The sequence below is a fragment of the Canis lupus genome, chromosome 19 (assembly GCF_011100685.1).
Source record: "Canis lupus familiaris isolate Mischka breed German Shepherd chromosome 19, alternate assembly UU_Cfam_GSD_1.0, whole genome shotgun sequence".
In the NCBI taxonomy this organism is placed as follows: domain Eukaryota; kingdom Metazoa; phylum Chordata; class Mammalia; order Carnivora; family Canidae; genus Canis; species Canis lupus.
The window spans coordinates 11789277-11802943 of NC_049240.1; the positions used below are offsets into that span (position 1 = coordinate 11789277).

Genomic DNA, 13667 nt, shown 5'->3' on the forward strand with positions numbered 1-13667 from the left:
CTAAATCATTTTCAATGTTAATTAAATCAAGTTCTTCTACTCTTTACCCCAAACCTGCGAAATAAGAATTTTTATATTCATTTGATGGCTGATGAAACTATCACTTGAAAGACAAATAAGTCCTCAGTATCACATAGCTAACAAAGAGAAGAACCAGGAATTAACCCTAAGCTCCGACCTCCAACCTCACAAACTATTCACCCTAATGTCACAACTTACAATAAAAACAAGTGGTAGAAGCGAATCATAATCTAAAAGCTTGTTTGCTTATGCTCTTGATCTGTAATGATATCATATTTTTCATAACTTTGTGGTCATAAAATACAAAATTGCCCATATCTCTGGAATATGCATTTTATTGCTATAAAGCAACATTTAGATTGCATCTGTGTTCTAGTTTCCAAGTTCTTATTTCTGATGAAAATTTGTTTCATCAGAAACAAATTCAGCTATGCTGACTAATGATTTCCACAAGAGGCTTTGAATAAGTCTCCTTTCTCCAGGTAAGCATACACAAATTTACCTGCCACAGGACCCCTTGCCTTCCTTTCCAAGCCTTTCTCATAATTTCAGGAAGACAATCACAATCTCATTCAAACAGCACAGTGGTGCCAAGCAGGGCAAGGGTATTTGTTTAGAAAATTGCTTACTTTGTGGATTTGGGAAAAACATGTCTCCAGGAACTAGTTAGTGCCTGTCTCAAACCAAGGACTCTAATAACAGATGCTAGAGGTAGCTGATGGTGGTGATAATGTCACAATAGCAGGTGGGGTGCCTGGGTGGCTCAGCTGGTTAAGCATCTGCCTTCGGGCTCAGGTCCTGATCTCAGGGCCCTGGGATACAGCGCCTTGTCTGGCTCCTTGCTCAGGGGTGAGCCTATTTCTCCCTCTCCCCACTCGTGCTCTCACTATCTCTGTTTCTCTCTCAAATAAATAAATAAATAAATAAATAAATAAATAAATAATAAAATCTTTAAAAAAAGAAAGAAAGAAATAGTACGTGTAGTATTACAACACCTGCTGCCACAAGTACCTAAAATCTGAGAAAGGTTGAGGTTTGGCTAGGATGTTAGATTATGCTACAGAAAAATGAATAACAAAAACCTCAATGATTTATCCAACAAAGATTTATTTCTCACTCACATGATATTTTAATACAAGTGCCTGGGTGGAAGGATAGAGATCCTGATCATAATAATCAGCCAGGGATTCAAGGTAATAGATGCCTTCTCTCAATAAATACCTCCTTGCTGACAGCAGGTGGTGGAAAGTACATGAAGAGTTACATATTGGCTTTCATTTTTAAAAAACTTCTTTAGAGACAAAGAGGCAGAAACAGTGTATGTGTGAGGGGGGAAGGTGCAGAAAGGGAGGGAGAGAAAGCATCCCAAGCATCTCTGCTCAGCTCAGAGCCCCAGGAAGGTCTTGATCTCATGACTCTGAAAAGGTGACCTGAGCCAAAATCAAGAGTCAGAGGCTTAACCAGCTGAGCCACCCAGGTGCCCCTACATATTGACCTTTAAAACTTCCACCAGGAGGGCACTTGATGGGATGGGAAACTATATGCTGGCAAATAGAACTTCAGTTAAAAAAATATTTAAAAAAAAGAAAAATAAAATAAAATAAAACTTCCACCAGGACCTGAGACATCATATCCGCTCATATTTCATAGGCCATAGTAGGTCAGCTGTCAATGCTTAAATTCAAAATAGTGAGAAGTAAAATCCAACCTTGTGGCCAGAAGGAGGAGAACCAGGAACGTGCCTGAGCAGCCCTGATCATGAAATAGTTGGCAATATTGGCAGCTATTGCTTTGGTTCCACCTTAAAAGTATTTCTTTCCCTGCAGAACCATCAGTTTATAACCTTGCAAATTTGTATAACTTTGTTAAAATTTTGAAACAATTAAGAAGATACTTGCCCTCTCTGCCATATGACCAAAGAAAAAGAATAATTGCATATATGCACCAGAGCAAATAATAGTAAGTTATATGCCTCTGTAGGTTTCAACAACATATTAACATTGCCTGCCCATTTTGGACTTTCGATTTTTCATGTTGCCATATGTTGCTCACATGAACATACCTTAGAATTTTATAAAGAGAAGATAAAAGCTCTACCAGAGGAAGTAACTAACCTTAAGGAGAAAAGGCTAGGACAGAAGTTATGATACCACGGAGAATACAGAATGGTGTTTGGGACACAGGAAGATGGATCAAGTCGGCAGTGCGGGAAACAGTGCTCATGAGAGCGTGAAGGATAGGAGGACCTCAACAGACAATGATTGCTAAACTTGTAGTGTGTTTACTGTGTGTCAGGAGCTGCTTTGTGTCATTTACTCATATTATTCACTGTAAACCTCATCCTATAATTTGCAGACAAAGATACTGATTCTGATACACTGTACTGTTGGTAAGTAATAGAACTAGAAATCAAACTAAGGGAGTTTCCCTCTAGTACCATTATATTCTATTTGCCTCTGACCCTATAGAAATGGAGTCGAAAAGATGGGTGCCTGGGTGGCTAAGTCAGTTAAGCCTCCAACTCTTGATTTCGGCTCAGCTCATGATCTCAAGTCATGCTCTCAGGGTTGTGAGATCTTGTGCTCAGCACAGTTCCTTTGAGAGACTCCCTCTCCTTCTGTCCCTCCTGCTGCTTGCATGCTTGCTCTAAATAAACAAACAAATAAATAAATAAATAAATAAATAAATAAATAAATAAATAGTTTAAAATTTAAAAAAAGAAACTAAAGAGAAATTAGGGAAGAGTGTACAAATGGGAAATGTGTGGCTGTGTTTCAAGAGCAATGCTGAAGCCAGTTTGCTAATATATAAGATATTTTTAAGTGGAAGTGAACCAATGGGTTTAGAATAAAAAATTGAGTCATACAGAATTAATAACATATGTGATCAGAGTTATTGAAGCAAGAGGAAAGCATAGAAAAGTAATGTTTGAGGAATGGGAGAATTAAAAAGAAAATCCCACAGTACCAGAAGATGTCTCATATGACTTGTTTTAAAATTTTGAAATTTATAATATGGCTAATGACCAGGTTCTAGAGTGAAGTTCCTCTTTACTTTTTATCCTTATCACATTAAAGCTTGACAGGAAAATTTTCCTACAGTCATAGAAATATCGAAATGTAGTATATCTCTATGAGAAAAGGAGTTTTAGATGGTTGTTTAAATTTCTATAATAGTATATTAGCATGTATCATGCTAAATTTTCACAATGATGTATATGTCAGCCTTTTTACTTGAAATGGAATATCTTGTGCCTTTGCATAAATCTTTCTAATGACATTGTTTCAAGGGATAATGAGACCTTTTGTTTGGCCTAATGTTCTTTTAATTTGAGAGAAAAACATTTAACCTTGCTGTATTTTCCATCTCAGTAATATCTGACAGACGGTGTGGGGATCATGAATGTGGCACTTTTCATGTGTATGAAAAGGGCTTGGCTTTATCCCATATCTTCCGTGCCAACCAAACATGCCAGTATTCAAATTCCCAAATAGGCCATCAAGACCATATGCCTAATTAAATATGACTGGTCTGCTGGTGTCCTCATTATCATTACTTTAAGAGAATATTGGCGTGAGTATATCTATCAGTAAAACTGACTTAAGCTATTAGGGTTTGAACGTTAATTTGAGTTAGTACTTCAAGATATTTTATTTGTCCTTAAATAAAACAATGTCCTTGGCATTAATGACATAAACATATCCGTAAAATAGAGGTTAATTATTCAATTTACAAACTCATTTCTATCTTACAGAGCTATTTACTTCATTTTTAATGAGATAACTACTATCCTGCCTATTTGCTTTGAATTTCAAGGGAAGTTATTTTTCTTGATGGGCTAACCATACGTTTAATTTATACATATACAAAACTACTATGCGTATCACTATCCATGCCATAAAAAAGGGATATTCTCATATCAAAATATGGAATAACCGCAGACACAATTAGAAATAAGAAATTTAAATTAAATGAACTTTTGTGCTGTGTTGCTCTTATTGTTGTTAGTTTTTGTTTTCCTTTTTTTTTTTTTTTTTTGCTTCTGATTTCACAAATGTACAGTTTTAGTACCAGTCTTGGGACGGAGATTTGACCTTCATGCATTTTTGGCTGAAATGAATTACCAAAAAATATATATGTATTGTACATGATTTATATGATTAATGTTGAATAAAAAGGCTTATAATGAATTATCTCAAACACCACCCATTAGAAAATGAATAAATGAGTCAATTCTAAATAAGCATTATAAAGAAACATTTCTGATATGTTCACTGCTAAGCCCAGTTTCTACTAAAACACTTGATACCTAGTAGATGTTCTAGAAACAAGGTTTAAATAAATAAATGAAGTAACTTCCAATGGAATGATGGATCCTGCATTTCTGTTAAAATGTTTAAATTCTAGCATGGTATAGTACAAAATTTGGGTGCTGTAAAATTTCTAATTTCTTCTTGAGAAGAAACTTTTAATTAGACATAAACTTATAGCTAAACATTTTATTGGTTGAAAATGTAAACATGGGCAGCCCAGGTGGCTCAGCGGTTTAGCACTGCCTTCAGCCCAGGGGCCTTGTCCTGGAGACATGGGATCGAGTCCCACGTCAGTCTCTCTGCATGGAGCTTGCTTCTTCTTCTGCCTATGTCTCTGACACTCTCTCTCTCTCTCTCTCTGTGTCTCTTATGAATAAATAAATAAATAAACCCTTTAAAAAAAAAGGAAAAAGGAAATGTAAACATTGTTAAAAATGATTAAAGAAGACAATTTAGGTGATACAAACTTTGACATTGCTTGCAGCAGACCATCTCCACCTGGAGAACTGCAAAATGAGTGGAAGGCAGAAAGCTTTTATAAGATAAAGAGAGAAGCATAAGGAAGAGAAAAATGGAAGATAACTGATGGGCTGGAATAAGAAGAGAAGTATAGAGCCCAGAGTAGGCTTGGTGTTTAGGGATGGCCGGTCAAGCAGAGCATTTTTAAGGGATAAAAAGTCATCTAAGTTTTAGTTTGCTGAAGTGGCATTCCTCGGCAGGAGCAGAAAGAAACATTTTGGGCCTAAAAAAGTTATTTTGACAAAATGTTTCTTAAGATATCTACTATTTAAAATATTCATGAGTTGACTGATATATTTGGCGCTTATTTGGGGATACTAATATGACTGTACATGAGAGTTGCTCAGATCTAGGAAAAAAGGCTCTGAATATTGATGAACAACATAAAACACAAAATAAAAAGAAATAAAAGGATTTTAAACTGTTGAGTGTTGTGTTTTTGTATCAGCTGAGACTATTTATTAAGCTGTAAGGTGAGGGACCTTTAAAAAAAAACTAAAATATTTATCATAGGCTAAATGGAATTGTCACAGGTTCTCAACTAACTGCTATATAAAGCTGAACATTAGCATTTCAAAATGAGAACATTACTTGATTGAGTGAAAGGTGGAGAGAAATCAGATCAAATGGAAGTTTCCTGAGTAGAATACCAAAATACAGATCTAAAGTAAAGAAACCCTATGTATCACTGGTGAGTAAAAAGAAATGAGAACACAGCATTGTACACAAAACTCTCCAAGGAGTTGTTATGCGAATAAGCAAAAAAAATCAAAGAAACAATAAAACAAAAACCCAAATCAAATAATTTGAATACTTTAATTTGCTTTTTCTATTTGGAGAAATAGTTAAAATATTATCAATGAATTCAGATAAAATGATATATATTCCAAAAGAGATACACATCAGGTTTTTTTTTTTTTTTTTTTTTAAGTTCTTTTCCTAAAACTTGATATCATCTCTGGTGCATGAATTACCTTTATCCCTCATTTGTGAAGTCTTCAGAGCGGAACAAAGCTTCGCATTACGATGACACCGAATTGGCTCTGCTCCAATGACAAAGGCTACACTGTGTGGGCATAGGGAGTCCTGCCCAGAAAGGGAGTGTGTGAGATTTAGGAATTCTGGAAACAATAAGTTGCATCTATTGCCAGTCTTTCTACAGCCAGCAAATTTCTTGAACCAAAGATAAAAATAAATTAGAAATCTATATTCCTGTGTGTGTATTTATTTATTTCTAATTGCCCTCTCACTTCTCCCAGTAAAATGCACTTTGTGGTATAGATTCTAATTATCAGGTTTTAAATATAATAATAATGACAATAAAAATAATACAGTATGAGGAACTGAATAAATGGTTCACACATTACTTGACTTAATTCTCAAACAAATCTCAAGTATGTTTAATTATTATTAGAATTTTTTTATAGCCAATGAAACTGATGTCCATGATCACACAGGATATAACCGAGGTTTTGCAGGTTAAGAGCATCGGCTTGTCTGACTCCTAAGCATGTACTTTCAACCTCTGTGTTGGACTTTTATACTGTAATCTAGAATGGTTTCTTTTTTTTTTTTTTAAGATTTTATTTATTTATTCATGAGACACAGAGAGAGAGAGAGAGAGAGAGAGAGGCAGAGACACAGGCAGAGAGAGAAGCAGGTTCCATGCAGGGAGCCCCATGTAGGACTCAATCCCAGGACTCCAGGTCACACCCTGAGCTGAAGGCAAACACCAACCACTGAGCCACCCAGGCGTCCCTAGAATGGTTTCTTAAAAGAGGCTCTGCTGCTGTTCTGGTGCTGCCAGCTATGTGTGGCTGAACTCTGAATGGACCCCTGATTCCATGGCTCCTGTACAATTTACATGGGCTTCTTATTTTTTATTGTGTGTGCAATCTGGGGTCACCTATCTCATCTGAGGTCTTCCAGATAAGTTCATTAACTTAATTTAGATATTTTTAATATAGTAGAGCAATAACTTACCTCTGTTTACTTTATGCTGCTTACTTTAAATAATAGGTTAACATTTGGTAAGCATTGACTGAGAATGAAGAATTCTTCTACATAATCTGCCTGTATTAACTCATGGAGTCCTTCCAATAACTCTTCAAGGCAGAGAGGGCCAGCTTCATGGACACATGATGCATATGGCTGCACAGAGCTTCATGCATCAAAGGGCCTGGATTTGGTGTAATGATATGCCATCATCATTTTGATATTCTGAATAATTCAATCAGTGAACATGTGCTTTTAAGTAAAGAATGATGGGACATTGAAACATGCACAAGAACCAAGGAGGTGCATGCAATATGCACACCACGTTTTTTTGCTACCCTATTTGCATACATCATTCAAGATGTTCTAAGAGAATAAAATTCCGGTGGACTCACACTGGCATGGGAGGTCCAAGAGATTCAAACCAAGTGCAAGGTAAGCAGGTTGCAGCTATGTGAGTGAGCAGAGGTTCTGATAGTGCCAAGAGGCAACACATTCTCTTTAAACCAAAATTTACCTCGAACCCAGTAGGAAGTAATGGTATTTAAAGAAACATGAGGGGATCCCTGGGTGGCGCAGTGGTTTAGCACCTGCCTTTGGCCCAGGGTGCGATCCTGGAGACCCGGGATCGAATCCCACGTCGGGCTCCTGGTGCATGGAGCCTGCTTCTCCCTCTGCCTATGTCTCTGCCTCTCTCTCTCTCTCTCTCTCTCTGTGACTACCATAAATAAATAAATAAAAAATTAAAAAAAATTAAAAAAATTAAAAAAAAGAAAGAAAGAAACATGAACAACCAATGAGCCCTAGCAATATCTTTTCTTAATCATGTCCACTTTCCAGTATTAATTAACCATTTACGTTAAAAGGATGATATACGAAGGAAGAAAAAGATAGGGCAGCCCGTTTTTCCTTTTGTTACATCCTTATTCATCAGTAAGCTCTATGGCTAGAGAGTATTGGGAGAATGTGACCTATCAAGAAATAAAACAAAAACAGGTGCATTAGTTTTGTACGGTATTTCTACTCATCTGGTAATGATGTGGGAAACAAAGGCAAAAAAAATTAAATTGTCTTACTACTTATATAGCCCACTGACAAGTCCTTGAAATAGTGACGTTCCTCCAGGAACTCAGCTGCCTCGATGTTGACACTTTGCTGAGGGCAAAAGGCAATCTTAGCCCAACCCTCAGGACCCTGTTAAGTCTACTTTATGATATTCATTTGGAAACTTCCTTTATCTCTACCCTCACACCGCCAAGACACGTGTTGGCAATCATCCCCCAAACATATGGCCCACTGATACACAGCTAAAGGGTCTCATGACTAAGGTGTCATTAGACAGTAATAAATGACGGTTTCCCAATAGTAGCTAGCCCCCTCAGGATCCTGGAAACCCTGCTTCCAAATTCTTTAGAGACTTACACTATCCCTAACCCTCCTCATGATTCCAGTGCACAGGTCCTGTCCCCATGCTTTAATAAAACCACCTTTTTGCACCGAAGACGTATCAAGAATTCTTTCTTGGCCATTGGCTTCAAACCCTAACATCTTTCCTATATCATCAAGAGCAAAATATATATACATGTATGAGCCATGGAATAAAAATTGTCTAATATCAATTATTCCGTATACAGATTAAATGTTCTCAAATTTGTATGTAAACTGGCATTGCATAACATAAAGACGAATGATATAATTTGTGCTGATAATTTAAATTTTAAATTTTTCTGTACTTAAAATAATAAACAAGATATAAAAAATATCCAGACAAGTCCAGACACATGGATTATAAAAGAAAAGAGAGCATTATATTTTAGTACTTTTAAGAACACTTTATTTCCTGTTTGTCAAACAGGAGGCCTCGCAATTTTATTGTGCAGTGGATCTTACATATTATTCAGCTAGCCCTGTAGGAATATGCTACTATTATGATTTCTCTGTTTTGTTGAGGAAACGAAGACCCAGAGAGATTAATTAACTTGTTCAATGTTAAACAATTAGTAAATAATGGAAGAATTTGAAGCCAGGTGGTAAAGTGTCAGACTATAATCCAAATCACTGTATCTAACAGCATAGTATAGTGGAAATAACAGAGGATTTAAAATCATGACTGAAGATAACTCCTTGCCCTTCAGCTTAATTTCTGCAAAAGTCCCTTAAAGTTACTCTGATATAAAATTTTATCTCAAAAAGGATTATTAATACTTATAGGTTTGCTAAGATATGCAAATGAATAATGTATGTGAAACAATTTAAAACCAGGGAAGCATTATGCAGGTATTAGTTATAAAAGTTGGGCTATTTTGATTGTTTCCATGCAGCCAACTTGCATGTAAATAAAATGAAACTTTTAGGGAGTAATTAATGTTTGAGTTTTATTGCCAAAAACCCAGTACAATAGGCATTTTGAAAAATATGCATATTGCATAGAAAAATGAAATAAATTAACTGAACTGTCGTTCAGTTTGGATAATCAATAGATGCATTATTTGCAAGAATAATTTGTAAATACCAGAGAGTATTGATAGAATGTGTACTTTTCATCCAAAACTTTTTATCACCTGAAATAAGGATTCTGATAAAAGTCTAATTCTAACTCACAACTTGATAGCTAAATCAAAGTGCCTGTCAATGAATTTTCACCGTTCTTTAGTAAAATAAATTCTTAAGTGGTTCTATAAGCTTACTCATGTACTTAAATGCAATATTTTGTGGATCATATGCCTCTGCTTCAACATTTATATGATATTTAAATAGACATCATGAAAGTTATGATAGACATCATCTATTCAGTATATGGCACCAGTTAAGACTTTTCTTTAACTTTTAGTGATTTGTATAGCTTCTCACCTAAAATTTGGAGATTATGTACTAATGGTCAATTTAAAAATATTAAACATTTCAAAAAGGACTGAAACTTCAAACTTTTGAAATGGACTGAGGAAAACTTGTGAAAATGGGAGGTGCTCAATTTATAAATGTGGAAATGAAAAATGAATCAAAGGCCTTTCATGGACAGAGCTTGAAGGCTTCTCTTTGAATACATTATCATTTTCATTTCTGGGGAAACAAACTACACGTTCTAATTCTCAAAGCAGAGAATGTTAATATTTTTCTATCAACAAGGAAAACAAAATAATTTTCTGACTATTTGAGAGCTACTGGTCACAGGTGTGAGGACAGGAATTTTAAGGTCAAATTCCTGTAAAACTTAGTCTTTTTTTTATTTTTTTTTTATTCTGAAGGAATAATTTACTTCCATTAACTAAAGGGAATCAAATGAAAATGACTTTGGTCTTGGCCTGTCAGTATTTTAACAAACATTAAAATTGTGTATATACAAAATTCTGCCAGATAATTTGTACTTTCTAAGATGACATCTGTAAAATTAAATAATATTGATTTTCTGTGATTTCAAGAATGAATCCCTTGAGCTAAAGTTAATTTTGTCTTTTTCTCTTTACACTTGTGTCTGATTCAATGATTTTTTTTTTTTTTTTGTCTTCATCTTTCATTTTTCTTTGCTCTTCAGAGTCTTTGCTCTAGGTATGGGTTTAGGTGTTATTTTTCCATTTCTATGAATCAGTAACATGAAATAATCGAATAACGTATTTTTAAAATGTTCTCTGTTCTGGGTGCTTTCACATATTTATATGATTTAATTCTCACAATAACCCTTTAAAATAGTTGATATTAAAATGATGATGATGATGATGATGATGATTACATCATTTAAAAATGATGCTCAGATACATCAAAAAACAGCATACATTTTAGTAAGGGATGAACTTGTCAGACACAAGTGTGTATGTGTTTTCAACCCCTAGTGTTGTACTCCTCCCAATTTCCCCAAGGTTGATCTATCCCTTGGAATGACTGTATTTCTTTATTTTTACCCCAATCCTGGTGATTTTCTTGTTCTCACTTTCTGTACATTGTTGGTTGTGCTTCCTCTGATTTTTTACTTTCTCATTTTTTTCTTTTTTCTTACCCTCTTAACCTTGATCTTTATCTGAGTAGCTTTATATAAAATGTGGTAGTATTTTTGGTTAAGTACAGAATTAAGAAAAAAAAGTGCAGAATTAAGTTCTATGTACCCTGTTGTCATTTTTAAAGCACATAAGGAGACTTTCTCCCCTTGCTTGTTGCTACCAAATATATATACCTGAGATACATTTAAGATATGTACAAATACATTTTATAATGTATATATGAATGAAGTATAAGTGTTTGACTTATAAGACTTTGCTATTTCTCACTTTCTACATTACTTTTCTTCCTTTTTCTTTTTTTTTTTAACATTTATTCATGAAAGACACAGAGAGAGAGAGAGAGAGAGAGAGGACAGAGACATAGGCAGAGGGAGAAGCAGGCTCCCCACAGTGAGCCAGATGAGGGACTGGATCCTGGATCCCAGGATCACAACCTGAGCCAAAGGCAGATGCTCAATCGCTGAGCCACTCAGGCATCCTCCCTTCTCTCTCTTTTCTCTTTTTTTTTCTTCAAATTCTGCCTGAAGATTTTATTTTGCGACTACTCCACATGTAAATACATCAAGAGAGGCTCCGCTTCTGGATCCGTATAATTACAGACACACATATGCAAGGATAAAAAATAAATGATTCCTGTCTCAGAAAACAAAACAAAAAATAATCAATATTTTCCCTTTTAAAGTTCTATTTTTGGAAATGGTTTCTACTCAGAAAGACTTCCAAGCCTAAATATTTAAAGACCTTTCATTTTCAAAGTCTCCTGTTCTAAAAATAAGTGGTGAGTCAAAGAATAAAAAGTATCAGCGTGCTACAGCACCGTTTATTCCTCTTTTCTTTCTCTCACTGCAATGTTTCACTTCATTGCCTTAGCACCTTTGTGTTTATTTATTTATTTATTATAAAAAATAATTACTGGTCACAAATGAATACAGCAAAGACTGTGTTCATTTACAAAAAATGGAATGATTATGGAATCAAGCTTTGAGTGCAGGAGAGTAGAAAATAATACTTGCCATATGCATGTGAGATGCATCTTTAGCCTTTCCAAGCTTCTGCTCCCTTTTCATTTGCATCTCTATGTAAAAGATACTGGTTGCCGAAATAAATAGCCACATTAGGCAAGTCTGCACAGCTGTTGGGCAAGTAAAGTTTATTAAAACCTTAGGGGAGAGAGCTAAAGTACATGCTCAACTTTTCTAATGTCATGGGAACGGATGGGGTGAAGTGTATATATTCATTACAGCTTTTCTAATTCACACTTCATGCAAACTTATATATCATCATCCAATACATGCACTGGACTCTACAGTTTCCGAGTGCAAAGTTGATATGTCTGTATGTGTATAAATGTATTTAGCAATTACGACTGTTAGTGAAGTGTGGACAAAAATCAAGGTTTGTTCAAGGTTTGTTCAAGCCTTTGGTTCTTGCACCAAAGGCTTCTCCACAGTTTTGGTACTTTGTAAAGACAACTTCTGTGTGGGCAAAGTCTCAAATTAGATACATATAGTTCTCAGCAAAAAAAGGTGAAAGATTGTGAAATATTTTTTTAACTAGTCATGCTGGAAATATCTCACCTAGTTTTTGGCAGTTTCTGAAAATTGATGACTTAAAAGTAATTAGTTTATCCATTCCTGTAAGTAATGAGCATTGCTTAAGAATGTAGATTTTGTGGGGGGGTCCCTGAATGGCTCAGCAGTTAAGCATCTGCCTTCAGCTCAGGTCTGGATCCCAGGGTCCTAGAATCCAGTGAAGCCCCACATTGGGCTCCCTGCTCAACGAGGAGCCTGCTTTTCCCTCTCCACTCCCTCCTCTCCACACCCCTCCCCTCCTTTCTCTCTCTCTCCTCCAAGCTCCTGCTCTCTTGCTCTTTCTCTCTCTCTCTAAAATAAATAAATAAAATCTTAAAAAAAAAAAAAAAAAAGAATGTGGCTTTAGATTCTTAGTTGGGCCAGTAACCTGTCACAGGAAATGAAACATGTAAGGAACTGCATAGTTTCTTGATCAGTGTTAAATTCAGTAATTATTAGTTATTGATACAAAGCATTATTACTTTGATGCTGTTGATATTATCTTATTGTTGGAGGACATCTCCATGTATGATCCTTTGTGAAACTATATATAGGGCTTATAATTATGTGGATACTCACCAAAAAAAAAAAAAAATAGGCACATCGTGTTTCCCATTGATTTGTTTGTGCTTGTCCATCATTTCATATATTTTTATATCTTACAGTCCCCTGTGGTCAAGAATATGGGATCTGGAGCCATGCTGTCTGAGTTGGAATCTCAGCCATGCCACTTTATCAATTGTATGATCTTGGGCAAGTCACTTAATCTCTCTGTCTCAGATTTCCTTTGTAAAGTGGAGATAAAAATAGTACCTTTCACAAAGGATATTCATGAGGATTCAGTGAGTTAATATGTCACCATGTTAGTGTAGTGCTTGGCACTGAGCACCAAATAGCTCTTAGCTATTTCCTGCCTTTGTGCCTCGTTTTGTTATTTAAACTCTTCTTCTATCAAGAAAGGTGATAAAGACAATATGTTAAAAATGAAAAAATTAAATTACATATATAATACCTTGGAATTGTCTGGATCCGTTATGCATTGCCTTCCTAGTAACTCTGAGTAAATTCATATATTGAATTGAATTGTATTGATGGATGGGCACAGCATTTTAAAATTTTCCTACTGCACAGTGAAATGTAAGTGGATTAATAGAGGGAAAATAATTATTTTATGCACAAAGTCACTGTGGAAAATATTTTTAGTTCTTTGAAGTGTTTTTCCCCCTCTCAACTAATTATCAAGTAGCTGCCTGATT

General features: G+C 35.3%; 1 long non-coding RNA gene across 2 annotated transcripts in view; it reads right to left on the minus strand.

Annotated features, from left to right (window-relative positions):
* LOC102157193 overlaps positions 1-13667 on the minus strand; it is a 148472-nt gene that overhangs the window by 84370 nt on the left and 50435 nt on the right. The gene's annotated exons all lie outside the window — the stretch shown is intronic.